Source organism: Chiloscyllium punctatum, chromosome 34 (genome assembly GCF_047496795.1).
Source record: "Chiloscyllium punctatum isolate Juve2018m chromosome 34, sChiPun1.3, whole genome shotgun sequence".
Lineage (NCBI taxonomy): Eukaryota > Metazoa > Chordata > Chondrichthyes > Orectolobiformes > Hemiscylliidae > Chiloscyllium > Chiloscyllium punctatum.
The window spans coordinates 68,108,643-68,123,800 of record NC_092772.1 but is presented as its reverse complement, the minus strand read 5'-3'; the positions used below and the strand labels follow the sequence as shown (position 1 = coordinate 68,123,800).

At 45.2% G+C, this 15,158-nt stretch overlaps 2 non-coding genes across 2 annotated transcripts; one reads left to right on the top strand and one right to left on the bottom strand.

Annotated features, from left to right (window-relative positions):
• Window positions 1-12,194: 12,194 nt before the first annotated feature.
• On the top strand, window positions 12,195-12,276 carry trnal-uaa (transfer RNA leucine (anticodon UAA)). Its single transcript has one exon. It is a non-coding gene; the product is annotated as a tRNA-Leu (tRNA).
• A 1,752-nt stretch (window positions 12,277-14,028) lies between these two features.
• On the bottom strand, window positions 14,029-14,110 carry trnal-uaa (transfer RNA leucine (anticodon UAA)). Its single transcript has one exon. It is a non-coding gene; the product is annotated as a tRNA-Leu (tRNA).
• Between the last annotated feature and the right edge of the window lie 1,048 nt (window positions 14,111-15,158).

Here is a 15,158-nt window from a genome sequence, read left to right as displayed (position 1 = left end):
AACCAGGACCTCGGCGGTGGTAATCTCCTGATTACTTTCAGTGTCATGAGCTAGTGTAGGTAAAAATAGGCGGATATGGCAAATAAATATGTGACTAAAGAATTGGTGCGGGACAGAGATTCAGATTTTTAGATCAAAGGGAATTTTTTGACAAAGGTGACCCGTTCAAGAGGGACAGGCTGCAAATGCACTAGACGGGGGACCAATATCTTCGCAGCTAGTTTTGCTAGTGCTACAAGGGAGAGTTGAAACGAGATTGGCATAGGGGGTGGTATCATCAAGAGCAGGGAGGCAACTGCGATGCTGGAAAAAGATACGGTTATCAGGATTTGAAATGTGAAAAGTTAGGTCAAGCTGGAACAAGACGGGGAACAAGGAATGCCTGTTGGCTTAATTTCCATTTATTTAAATGCAAAAGGGCTGATCGGTAAGGCTGATGATCTCCGGGTGTGCATATGTACGTGGGACTGAGATAGTATAGGTATTACAGAAATATGGCTGAGGGACAGATAGGATTGACAGCTTAATGTACCTGGGTAAGATGCATTAGGAGGGACAGAAATGGTGGAAGGAATGGTGGGGGACTTGTATTTCTGATGAAGGAGAGTATCACAAAGCATCAGAGATGAAATAACTAAAGGATCAATCAGGGTGTCTTTGTGAGTGGAATTAAGAAATAAGAAGGGGATGGTGACATTATTGTGCCCCCAAATAGTCAATAGTAATTACAGGAGCAAAAATATGTACAGAGATTAGGGAGACTTGCAGGAACAATAGGTTTGTCATAATGGTAGTTTTAATTTTTATAACACAGATTGGGACTGCCAGAGCATTAAGGGATTTGATGATATTAAATTCATTAAGTGCATCAGGAAAGTTTCCTCAAGCAGTATGTGGAGGGTCCTAATCGGGAAGAGGCAAAATTTGACCTATTCTTAGGAAATATTGCAGGACAGGTGAGTGAGGTGACGGTGGATTCGCAGTTTGAGACCTGTGACCATAGTTCTATTAATTTTAAAATAGTTACGTAGAAGAAAAAAAAACTGGTCCTCAGATTCAAGTTCTACATTGGGGCAAGGTGAATTTTGCCGGAATTGTACAGGAGCTTGCGGGGTTGACTGGATTCGTTTGTTTGCAGGCAAAGGGACCTCTGGCAAGTGGAAGCCTTTCAAAGTGAGACAGCTAGAATTCAAGATCTATATGTTCCTGTGAGGGTGAAAGGAAAGTTGACAGGAATGGGGAAACTTGAATGACAGGAGATCTTGAGGCTTTGACCAGAAAAAAATGTGGACGTGTGGCTCAAGTCCAGGCAGGCGGGATCAGGGGAATCATTGGAGGTACACAGGGGATACTGGAGTTTAGTGAAGAAGGAAATCAGTAGGGCGATAAAGGGCCTTGACTGAGAAGATCAGGGTGAATCCAAAGAGGTTCATTTTGAATATTAAAGGAAAAAAAACGTTAACTGCAGAAAGAATAGAACCATCAAAGACCAAAGTGGACATGTATGTGTGGAACCATAAGAGATGGGCGATGTCTGTGTTTACCGTGGAGAAAAACATGAATACTTGGGAACTTGGGGAAGTTAGTGGTCGTATCTTAGGGAAAGTCCATAGCACAGTAGGTGAGGTTTTGAATGTACTGGAATGTTTGAAGCTGGATAAATCTCATTGTCCTTAACAGATTGATACAAGAAAACTGCAAGGGGCTAGAGAAAAAATTGATAGGCCCTGGCTGATAAATCTGATCATCATTAACCACAGCTGAGATCCCTGAAGACTTGAGGATAACAAATTTTGTATCTTATTCAAGAAGGACTGGAAAAGCAAATATCTAGAAACAATAGACCAGGAAGTTTAACATCTCTACGTTACTTGAGAAGATTATCAGGGATACGTTGGACATGCATTTGGAAAATTGAATTTGATTCGGAATAGTCAGCGTGACTTTATGAGTGGAAGTTTGTACCTGACGAATTTGTTAAAGTTCTATGATGACGTGCCCAGGAAAGTTGACGAGGTCTGGCCGGTACATGTCGAAACATGTTATGCTGTCAAAGCACAACAGGTCAGGCAGCATCGGAGAGGCAGGAAAATCGACGTTTTGGGCATCAGCCCATCATCAGAAATGTCCAAATCAGCGATTTTCCTGCCTCTCGGATGCTGCATGACCTGCTGAGTGTTTCCAGCACCACAATTTTCAACATCTACCGGCCAGGCCGAATCAACTTTCCTGGTTACGTCATCATAGAATATTAACTGATCTCCAGCATCTGCAGTGCTTACTTTCTCCAAGGGCAGTAGATTTAATCTATATGGATTTAAGTTACACCAGAACAGGATGGTCCTTTTCAGGCCTTGGACACATACACGGTAACAGGAGGAGGCCAGTCAGCCACTCGAGCCTGTAAAATTGTACCCAGAGTAGATCATGCAGTCTATTCAGCTACTTCAAGTTAGTAACACAGGAAATGTAAGAGGCCACCAAGTGACTGGACAATAGGAAGACTGGAAGAAGACGATCTCTGTATAGCCCCGCAAACCTGCCCTTCCTTTCAGTAAGGGCACAGCTGATCCGCTCTCAGCCACAATTTCTCTTTTATGCCCAATTCTTTGTAGCATTCAACTCCCTGATGTGTCAATTTTCGTTAACACCACGCCGTGCTCCAAGCATTTCAATGATGTAGCTCCCCCTAACTGTCTGGGATAGAGAGCCCCAAACATTCACTACCCTCTGAGAGAAGGAAACACTCTCCACACATATACCATGACTTATTGAAATGAACAATAGATATGAACACAGCGTCAGATTGACTGGCCCTGACATCACGGCGGTATTTGACTGAGCAAGGTGTCAAGGAGACTGAACAAAATTGAACTTAATGGGAATCAGTTGTAAACTCCCCATTGGCTGGATCATCCAGAACACAGTGTGACTGGTGGAGACCAATCCTCTCAATCCCTGGATATCTCTGTGGGTGAGCCTCAGGGAAACTTTCTCGGCACAAACAACTGCAGCTCGTTCATCAATGTCTTTCCCTCCGTCATACCTTCAGAGCTGGGGATGTTCAGTGAAGATCACACAATGTTCAGAACAATGTGTCACCTCCTCAGGAGCTAAAGTTTCAAAACCTGGACAACATTCAAGCTCATGCAGTAAAACTGTCCGGAACATTCATGCAAAAGTGAGACCAGACCCTGCACATTTCTTCGTTAAAAAAACGAAGCTCATGCAGCATCTTAAGCTGCTTTCACGGAAATTTGACAGAGCCATTCAGCCCATCAAAACTATTGGATAAGAACAGACACGGTCCCTTTCGCTTTCTCCAGCCGATTACACTGGAAGCGATTAAAAAAAAATCGACAAATGTTGAAATGCGAAGTAGCCAGGCAGAAGGCTGGAAGAACGCAACAAGCAAGGCAAAATCAGGAGGTGGAGAAGTTAACTGCTTGGGGATAAATATTCAGGACTGGAGTGGGGTAAGGGAGCTACAGATAAAGAGGCAGGATGAGGGAGGAGGAGACAGGGTGGTGAGGTGGGGATAGATGAACACAGGTTAAAGGGGTACCACTGGGTTGGACGATGGGAGAACTGAATCCAGCTGAATCTGAAAGAAGGGTAGCTAGAATGGAAGGAAGGAGAAGGAGGTGGGAATGGAGTTGGGGGATTGGAAGGCAGGTTATTTGAAATTGGAGAACTCAATGTTGTCTGACTTTCTGTGTTCTTCCATGCCCCTGCTTTCCTGCTATTACACAGGAAGATAATGAGCTCAGTCAGTACATCACGCTGGTACGCAGGAACCAAGGGTCGCCCAATAATGTCCGTGAACCTTTTTTCCCTGAGACCAGAAGGAGGACTTTCTGTCCCTCGAAACACTAATGCATAAAGAGAAGAAACTATTCAGCCCGTCCAGACTGTATACGATGTCACTGATGCTCCAACATTGCAAAACAAATGAAGCAGAGACTGCACAGACAGACTGGCCGATGTTGTTCCTCCTGGCTCCATTGTTAATGGTGCTCACGCGTTATATTAACGACACTATGATTTGCTAACAGTGAGGAGGGATTGCGGACAGTTTGTGCCAGGTCTCAAGGAGGCATCTCCCAGAAGGTAGGCTAGTGTCCTCCATGGAGGTCAGAAGTTGCTGGGAATGGCGAACTCTATCAGAGTGTGGCTGCTGACAGGTTTGTGAAAACATAACGTTTAGTGCAGGATCACACACCAACTGCTCATTGAGACAGTGACAGTTCATTCAGAGCCTGGAGCTCTCGCTTAGCCAACATAAGGTCCCACGCAGGTACGTATAATATCATAGAATCGTAGAGTCTAACATAACGGAGACAGGCCGTTCAGCCCAAACTGGTCCATGCTGACCTAAATCTTCATCCATGCTAACCCCATTTCCCTACACTTTACCCACATTCTTCTAATCGTTTTCTCCCTATATAGGCGGCACCTCTGGGCGGCTCTGTGGCACACTGGTTAGCACTGCTTCCTCACAGCACACGAGGCGGGTTCCGTTCCCGCCTCCAGCATATCTGTGTTTGGAGTTTGCACATCCTCTCCGTGACAGCGTGGGTTTCCTCCAGGTGCTCCGGTTTCCTCCCACAATCCAAAAACGTGCAGGTTATTTGAATTGGTCCTACTAAGTTGCCCAAGGTGCTAGGTACAGTGGAAAATGTAGGAGGATGGGTCTGGGTGGGTTGCGAGTCGGTGTGGACTTGTTGGGCCGAAGGGCCTGTTTCCACACTGTAAGTAATCAAATCTAAGTAAAATATTTGCCTATGGGAAAATACATACTTTATTTAACACTATCAATGTTTTGTTTTGAAAATAATGAGTTTTGGTCCATTACCCTCAAGGTTTAATGCAAACACTTTTTTTTTTCTTTTGTCGTGATACAGATTATTTCCTTCGCTGTTTTCTCATGATCCCATCATCACACGAATTATTCTGGTGAAACGCCTTTACACTGGCTCTCTGTGAAAAGGCGATCGTTCCTTATAAAGGAGAGATAATCTGTACACAGTGCCCCAAGTACCTTCTGAACAACACTCGAGCATGACAGGAAAGTATTTCACTCCAAATCTTGAATCGTTTTGCAATGAAGGACAGTATACAATTTACTGTGTTGATTATTTGCTGCCTGGTATGAACTCTGTTTGTGACTCCTGACCAAGGAACACAGCTCATTTTCGCCAACGGCCTTTCTGATTCTTTAACGTTACAATTAGTTCAAAATGAAGAAGGATGGTATGTTTTACCAAATCATTCTTTTGCCTTGCGAACAGCTGTGTTTCAAGTACAGCCACACAAACATTAACACCACGATTGCCATTTGAGATGGTCAGAGATGCCAGGAAGACGATGTCCTAACAGTAGTATCTCTAGTTTATTAATCCGGGGACCCGGGTGCTGACCCCACCCTGGATTCGAATCCCACCATGATAAAAGGTGGCATTTGAATTCAATAAAATCAAATGAAGCTATGAAACCATTGCCGATTATCAGAAAATCCTACCTGACACGTTAATGTTCTTCAGGGAATGAAATTTACCACATTCAGCTGGTCGGACTGACATGTGAATTCCACAATGTATTTGGCTCTGAATTGCCCATTGAAATAGCCAAACCAGCCGCTCAGTTACATTACTCACTACAAACATCAAAGAAATGAAACCGAACGAAACTAAGCACTGACTACTTACAGCCCACATACAGCAGTGGGTCAGGAAGGCAGCTCACCAACACTTCTCAAGGACAATGATGAAAGGGAATTAAATACTGGCCCAGCATCCCATTAATGAATAAAGGAGGATGATCACATTCAGGGAAGACAGACAAATTGACATAACTCACTTTAAACAGGAACCTTGATTTATACCCTACATGGGCATGATTTTCAGTAATATGGGAACAGGAGAAAAAATAAATAAGATTAACCTCGTTTTTTAATTTCCATTCCAGCTGATCATCTTCAATCCCGTTTTTTGCTTATTTTCTTTTATCTCTCGTTTCTCTGTCTATTCAACTCACTCCTTATCCCCTTCATCATAGACATCCCTGTCACCAGCATCAATCACCATATTTTCAAGCTGTGTTCAGTTATGATGGTAGGTCAGCGGACTCGAAATGTCAATTCTATTTTGCCCTCGACCCACGGGTGCCAAATCTGAACAGTTACTGCGGCAGCTTCTCGTTCGTGTTTTCTTGTTTCTGATCTCTTGCATCATTCTTTGTTTTATATAAACTTCAATATTGTTATGACATGGGATGTCTGCATCGTTGGTAAGGGCAGAATTTATTGACTTCACTAAGTGTCCTTTACTGTGAGGTCATTCCTTCTGACAGTATAGAGCCAAGCACATTGTTGTGGGTCTGACGTCAGTCTTAAGACAGTCCAATAATAATGCTAGATTTCTTTACCAAAGGATATCAGTGCTATAGATAAAAGTATTGACGAAATGCTGGTGCTGTTATTGTAATATTAGTGAAATTATCGTTTATTTCCAATTCCTGTCATATGAATTTAAGTTTTGACATATCTAAGGTAAGATTTAAAACAGTGTATTTTGTGCAGTAACCTGGGCCTCTGAATTACATATCCACGGACATCACTTCTCTGTCACACCATCCCTGTCATGAATTTACTTTACAGAAAAGAATAAGATTGTGATGGACATATTTGTAATGGAAAGAGAGCGGCGGGAGCTGGGCGGAAGTTCAGACGGAGCGCAAAGCCGGTCGGGAAGGTAAGTGATTGTTATGAGAGTGGGTGTGTTCTAAACCCCAGGTCCTACAAAGTAGGGACTCCCTCCCTCCCTCCTCCTCTAACCTTAATTAAGAGTCCACAGACTTGCCATAGGAAGAGGGTCTAAGGAAGTTTAGATCGAAGAGTGAGGCTTCAGCTCAGGAATCTTGATAAGGAGGTTGAGTAAAGAGATTACGCCACAGTTGAAGAGGGTGAAGACATGATTGCTCAGCTGGTTCAGTGCGCTACGTGTTTGATGTGGCAGGTCAACGACTCTGGTGTGTCTGGCTCGTATATGTGTGGAAAGTGTGTGCACATTCAGCAATTGACCGAGCATATTGCAGCACTGACGAAAGAACTCGAAGACCTTAGGCTCATCCGAGAGAACGAGATCTTTCTGGACAAGACCTTCAGTGATGTTATTACACCAATCATGCCAGAAGAGAGCAGAAGAGTGCAGACGATGAGGAAGGCAGAGAGGAGACAGGTGCAAGAGACGCCGGGAGAAGTTCCTGTCAGGAACAAGTTGAAGCTTTTGGAAACAGTAGAGTCTGATGACACTGCCAGTTCGCAAGGCGGCTATGTTTGTCAATCAAAAGTTGCCGCAGAAGCAGAGCGGAAGAGTCGGACATCGCATAGAGCCATGGTAATAGGGGACTCCATCGTGAGAGGAACTGACCGGGGTTTTTGTGGCAGCAGACGGGATTTAAGGATGGTGTGTTGCCTTCCTGGTGCTAGAGTGAAAGACATCGCGGACAGAGTGCAGGACATCCTCAAGGACGAGGTTGAAGTGCCCGAGGTGGTGGTACACGTCGGCACAAATGATGTCGGGAAGAAGAGGAGGAACATACTACAGCGAGACTTCGCAGAACTAGGAAGAAGGCTAAAAGGCAGGACGTCCAAGGTGGTTATCTCCAGTTTGCTTCCAGTTCCTCGGGCTAGTGTGGCCAGAAACCGGGAGATAATGGACGTGAACTTGTGGTTGGGGAACTGGTGCAGGAAGCAAGGTTTCAAGTTCTTGGATCACTGGGGTATATTTTATGGTAACCATAAATTCTACAAGAGAGACGGCTTGCACCTTAATAGAACAGGGATCGGCATTCTGGCAGGCAGGTTTTCTGCTGCAACACCGCTACATTTAAACTAAGTAGCGGGGGGGAGGGGACAAGCTGGATGCTTAAAAAGGAAATTGAAGGGGTAGTTAGAACAAGAGAAGTCAAGAAAGACAACTGTATCAAGTAGGCAGAAAACTGGAAAAGGTATCATGCTGTAAAGTTGAGTGAAATAAGGGTTGAGGGGAAGGGTGAGAGCAGTAACAAATTAAAAATTCTATATATGAATGTACGAAGCATTAGACACAAGGTGGATGAGCTTGAGGCTCTTTTGGAAATTGGCAGATACGATATTGTGGGGATAACTGAGACGTGGCTTCATGGGGACAGTGCCTGGGAAATGAATATTCAAGGCTACACGTGTTATCGTAAGGATAGACTGACGGGCAGAGGGGGTGGGGTGGCCTTGTTGGTAAGGGAAGATATTCAGTCCCTTGCGCGGGCGGACCTAGAGTCAGGGGATGTAGAGTCAGTGTGGATAGGGCTTCGAAACACTAAGGGTAAAAAGACCCTCATGGGAGTCATCTACAGGCCCCCAAACAGTAGTCTGGATGTTGGAGGTAAGTTGAATCAGGAGCTGAAATTGGCTTGTCGCAAAGATGTTACTACAGTTGTTATGGGGGATTTTAACATGCAGGTAGACTGGGAGAATCAGGATGGTATCGGGCCTCAAGAAAGAGACTTTGTGGAGTGCCTCAGAGATGGATTTTTAGAGCAGCTGGTGCTGGAGCCGACCAGGGATAAGGCGATTCTGGATCTGGTATTGTGTAACGAACCAGAATTGGTCAGTGACCTCGAAGTGAAGGAGCCATTGGGAAGTAGTGACCATAATACAATAAGCTTCAATCTGCAATTTGAGAGGGAGTGGGTACAATCTGAAGTGACAATATTTCAGTTGAATAAAGGGAAATATGGAGCTATGAGGGAGCAACTGGCCAAAGTTCAATACCTTAACAGGGAAGACCGTGGAGGAACAATAGCGGATATTTCTGGTAATAATGCAGAAGATGCAGGATCAGTTCATTCCTAAAAGGAAGAAAGATCCCAGGAGGAGACATGGGCGGCCGTGGCTGACAAGGGAAGTAAAGAAACATATAAGGTTAAAAGAGAAAAAGTAGAACTTAGCGAGGATAAGCGGGAAAACGGAGGACTGGGAAGCTTTTAAAGAACAACAGAGGATTAGTAAGAAGGAAATACGCAGAGAAAAAAATGAGGTACGAAGGTAAACTGGCCAAGAATATAAAGGAGGATAGTAAAAGCTTTTTTAGGTATGTCCAAGGCAAAAAAATAGTTAGGACAAAAATTGGGCCCTTGAAGACAGAAGCAGGGGAATATATAACTGGGAACGAAGAAATGGCAGAGGAATTAAATGGGTACTTCAGATCTGTGTTCACTGGGGAAGACACAAGCAATCACCCTGAGGTAACAGTGGCTGAAGGACCTGAACTTAAGGGAATTTCTATTTGCCAGGATTTGGTGTTGGAGAGACTGTTAGGTCTGAAGGTTGATAAGTCTCCGGGACCTGATGGCCTGCATCCCAGGGTACTGAAGGAGGTGGCTCGGGAAATCGTGGATGCGCTGGTGATTATTTTCCAGACTTCAATAGAATCGGGGTTGGTTCCTGAGGATTGGAGGGCGGCTAATGTTGTGCCACTTTTTAAGAAGGGTGGGCGGGAGAAAGCAGGAAATTATAGACCAGTTAGTCTGACCTCAGTGGTGGGAAAGATGCTGGAGTCTATTATAAAGGATGAAATTACGGCACATCTGGATAATAGTAACAGGATAGGACAGAGTCAGCATGGATTTATGAAGGGGAAATCATGCTTGACTAATCTTCTTGAATTTTTTGAGGATGTAACTCGGAAGATGGACGAGGGAGATCCAGTGGATGTAGTGTACCTGGACTTTCAGAAAGCTTTTGATAAAGTCCCACACAAGAGGTTAGTGAGTAAAATTAGGGCGCACGGGATTGGGGGCAAAGTACTAGATTGGATAGAGAATTGGTTGGCTAATAGGAAACAAAGGGTAGTGATTAACGGCTCCATTTCGGAATGGCAGGCAGTGACCAGTGGGGTACCGCAGGGATCCGTGCTGGGACCGCAGCTTTTTACAATATATGTAAATGATATAGAAGATGGTATCAGCAATAACATGAGCAAATTTGCTGATGACACAAAGCTAGGTGGTAGGGTGAAATGTGATGAGGATGTTAGGGGATTACAGGGTGACCTGGACAAGTTAGGTGTGTGGGCAGATGCATGGCAGATGCAGTTTAATGTGGATAAATGTCTGTTTATCCACTTTGGTGGCAAGAACAGGAAGGCAGATTACTACCTCAATGGTATCAAATTAGGTAAAGGGGCTGTTCAGAGAGATCTGGGTGTTCTTGTCCACCAGTCAATGAAGGCAAGCATGCAGGTACAGCAGGTCGTGAAGAAGGCTAATAGCATGCTGGCCTTCATAACAAGAGGGATTGAGTATAGAAGCAAAGAGGTGCTTCTGCAGCTGTACAGGGCCCTGGTGAGACCACACCTGGAGTACTGTGTACAGTTCTGGTCTCCAAATTTGAGGAAAGACATTCTGGCTATTGAGGGAGTGCAGCGTAGGTTCACGAGGTCAATTCCTGGAATGGCAGGATTGCCTTACACGGAAAGACTGAAGCAACTGGGCTTGTGTCCCCTTGAGTTTAGAAGACTGAGAGGGGATCTGATTGAAACGTATAGGATTATGAAAGGACTGGACACTCTGGCAGGAGGGAACATATTTCCGTTGATGGGGGAGTGCCGAACCAGAGGACACAACTTAAAAATACGGGGTAGACCATTTAGGACAGAGATGAGGAGAAACTACTTCACCCAGAGAGTGGTGGCTGTGTGGAATGCTCTGCCCCAGAGGGCAGTGGAGGCCCAGTCTCTGGATTCTTTTAAGAAAGAATTGGATAGAGCTCTTAAAGATAGTGGAGTCAAGGGGTATGGAGATAAGGCTGGAACAGGATACTGATTAGGAATGATCAGCCATGATCATATTGAATGGCGGTGCAGGCTCGAAGGGCAGAATGGCCTACTCCTGCATCTATTGTCTATTGTCTATTCCAGACAATTTACGGTGGGCACCGTTTTCCCTGAAAGTGAGTGGGGATTGATATTTCATTGCTGATGTGAAACCAGATCCTACACTGAATCTGTTCGCTGGTTTTTGTTGCTGTGGTGAAACGGTGGGCAATCACGGTGTGAAACGTTGTTCTAGCTCTCTGGTTTCCTTCATTCCTGTCCTGGTCAGGGAGGCTGGGGATTGGTCCTCTCCATCAGATGGAGGGACCAGCGCATTGTTGACCCAATTTAATCAAGAATGGAATTGGTCATCTTCACTTCTCATGGTTCATTGTTGTTCTGTTTTGTTGTAAGTTACTTGAGCACTTTCTGGGACTTGACAATGCATTAAAGCTGCAGTAAGTTTGGAAGCACGGTTTGGAATTGTCTCGCTGCAGTACATGACATAGATGACGCGCACTCCCTCAAAGTCAGCATGCCAGTGTGTCTGGCAATGGGTCCGCCTTTTCTGTTATGCTTCTGTTCCACGCTAAGAGCTGTCAGTTTTTGGATTCGCTGGAGTGCTGAGGGGTTAACACAATTTGTGTGGTATTTTTCTTCAGGCCAAAATCCACCCTCCAGGAAAAATAGCCAAACGCTCTAATTGAGTAACAAACAGCACGCGTTTTTTAGCAAATGGTCTATTCAAGCTGGTGTCAGCTTCTGGAGCGTCTCAGAGTTGCCAAGCACGGAAACAGACCCTGCTATCTAACTTGCCACTGCTAAACAGATAACCGAAATTAATCTAACCAATATTTGCCAAATTTTGTCCCTTATCTCTCCGAATCCTTTCAGTTGTCTTTGAAATGTTGTGAGCGCACCAGTCTCTGACATTAAATATGACAATTCATTCTGTACACACGGAAATGGCTGTGTGTAAAACAACTGTCCCTCACATCCCCTTTAAATATTACTGTTCTCACATTTAACCAATGTTATCTCGCTTTGAATTCATGTGCCTTGTGAAAAATTACTCCCTGACTCTTTTCTCTGTCCGTCTGCCTCATGACTTTATAAAATTCTGTAAGGCCATTCCTCAGCCCTGAAGCTCCAGGGAAAACTGTCGAAGTCTATTCAGCTTCGTGCTATTGTCCAAACAGTGCAAACCTTGGAAACCCTTTCAAATACTTTCGAAATTGCACCACGTTCATTATTCAATGCGCGATCTGTTAGTGCCTGAAGTGAAGCGATGCTGAAACACTAGTAATGACAATTTTGACATTCTGTTTCTGTAATCTGTAAGGTTGCGTGGCCGAGTGGTGTCAGGCGCTGGATTTAAGCTCCAGTCTCTATCGAGTCGTGGGTTCGAATCCCACCGCTACCAAGATAACTGATGTTCTACTGCCCAGTTGAACATAAGCAGAAGCTGAGCACGCCCTATGTGTTTACAGCTGCTTCGGACTGACTCTGAAAACAGTGTGAGTCCTTGCTGTCGGACTCTCCTCAATCCCTCTGCTTTCGGAGATCTGCATGGCCAGTTTCTGTGTCTCAAATAGTCAGCTCATTTGTCTGAAAGTTTGGTGGTTCGAGCCCGACCTTTGCACCGAGCCTCAATTATTTCAGTTCAATCATTGAGACCAACCATGTCCCGACACTGCAACCACGAGAACCCACCCGAGTCTGCAGCTGGATGTGGCCCCAATCTCTCCAAGGCCCCGCTGCCAACAGAAAGCGGCTACTGCAGCTTCAATCAGCGGCTTCCTGCTCAGCCCTGGGACACAGCACATGGAAAATCCTTCCCCAGGAACGGCTCTTCCCGTGTGAAAGGGACAACCATTCCACTTTAAATTGGACACGGCTTCAGAGGATTGTTCCTGTGCTTGGAACGTTTCATAAACAAAACTCCTGTCTCGCAAATAAGAAGTGGGAAAAGTTGTTGGCAGGAAGAATAGAGAAAGTGTTGACTGTGAGGACTCTGTCTCGTCAGCAGATAGGATTCCTTACACTCGAAACTGGAATGATTGGGTTTCCTTCGGGAATTTCCCAATTGATTTACCGTCTGCCAGAGAGACTGGGAATCACTCCAGAGACATAAAGATGAGGATAAAAATATGAAAATATTTATATTGAGTCTTAAATCCAGAGACAAGTGTTAAATAGATAATAATGTTCTGAAGGAATAATAGCTGAGAAATGGAAAGTGTGAATGATGACATTTGTGATTGGGAGGAATGAACTGGATCCTTGCAAATTGCAATGCCGGGTGAAATATGCTCAGTATGAAATCACACACTCATCAATCGTGAGCCAGGCCCAGCTACTTTAGTCGGTAGAGCATAAGATGCTTCATCTCAGGGCCGTAGGTTCCAGCCTCACGATGGGCCCTTTCCCTCCTTTAAAGAAATCCAGCTCTCTGCTCCACTTGCAGTATTGCAACCCAGTGTAGGGGTTGGTTTGGACACGTCGATCCGACTGTGTTTGATCACACCTCGGTTTCTGAGTGAAAGCTGTCTCCACTTGCCCATAAGATGGAATCCTATCTGCTGACGAGACAGAGTCCTCACAGTCAACACTTTCTCTATTCTTCCTGCCAACAACTTTTCCCCCTCCTTATTTGCGAGACAGGAGTTTTGTTTATGAAACGTTCCAAGAACAGGAACAATCCTCTGAAGCCGTGTCCAATTTAAAGTGGAATGGTTGTCCCTTTCACACGGGAAGAGCCGTTCCTGGGGAAGGATTTTCCAGGTGCTGTGTCCCAGGGCTGAGCAGGAAGCCGCTGATTGAAGCTGCAGTAGCCGCTTTCTGTTGGCAGCGGGGCCTTGGAGAGATTGGGGCCACATCCAGCTGCAGACTCGGGTGAGTTCTTGTGGTCTCAATGCTTGGACTGAAATAATTGTGGTTCGGTGCTAAGGGCGGGCTCGAACCACCAAGCTTCCAGCCAAATGCAGTGACAATTTGATACACAGAAACTGGCCATGCAGATGTCCGAAAGCAGAGGGGTTGAGGAGAGTCCGACAGCAAGGACTCACACTATTTTCAGACTCAGTTGACCTGAGCAGCGGCAAACACAACAACGAAAACGCAGGCAGCCTACAGAGGTTCTGCTTTGTTCAGCTGTTTGCAGTGGAGCAACCGCTGGTAGCGGTGGGATCCGAACCCACGACTCGTTAGAGACTGGAGCTTAAATCCAGCGCCTTAGACCACTCGGCCACAGTACCACAGAGGCGCAGACCGCCAAAATCTCATTACTAGCGTTTAAGCATCGCTTCACTTCAGGCACTGACAGATCGCGCATTCAGTAACGAACGTGGAACAATTTCGAAAGTATTTGAAAGGGTTTGCAAGGTTTGCACTGTTTGGACAATAGCACGAAGCTGAATTGGCTTCGGCAGTTTTCCCTGGAGCTTCAGGGCTGAGGAATGGCCTTACAGAATTTTATAAGGACATGAGGGAGACGGACAGAGAAAAGAGTCAGGGCGTAATTTTTCACAAGGTACTTGAGTTCAATGCGAGATAACATTGGTTTAATGTGAGAACAGTAATATTTAAAGGGGATGTGAGGGACACTTGTTTTGAACACAGACATTTCCGTGTGTACAGAATGAATTGTCATATTTAGGGGCAGAGACTGGTGCGCTCACAACATTTCAAAGGCAGCTGAAAGGGTTCGGAGAGATAAGGGACAAATTTTGGCAAATATTGGTTAGATTAATTTCGGTTATCTGTTTAGCAGTGGCAAGTTAGATAGCAGGGTCTGTTTCCGTGCTTGGCAACTCTGAGACGCTCCAAAAGCTGACACCAGCTTGAATAGACCATTTGATAAAAAAAAAACGCTTGCTATTTGTTACTCAGCGCGTTTGGCTATTTTTCCGGGAGAGTGGAGTTTGGCTGAAGAAAAATACCACACAAATTGTGTTACCCCCTCAGCACTCCAGCGAATCCAAAAACAGACAGCTCTTAGCGTGGAACAGAAGCAAAACAGAAAAGGCGGAACCATTGGCAGACACACTGGCATGCTGACCTTGAGGGAGTGCGATTCGTCTATGTCATGTACTGCTCACACAAACGGCAGCGAGACAATTCCAAACCGTGCTTCCAAACATACTGCAGCGTGTTTGGCGGAGCTGGGAAGATGGTTTGCAGCATTTTCCTCACATTTCTGGGTGACATCCTCAGGGCTGCAGAGTCTGTTGTGAAGCGCTGCTGTCCTGGGGCAGTTGGAATTGATTTGGTTTCATTCCCGCTCCTTCCGGTTTTTGGGGTTAC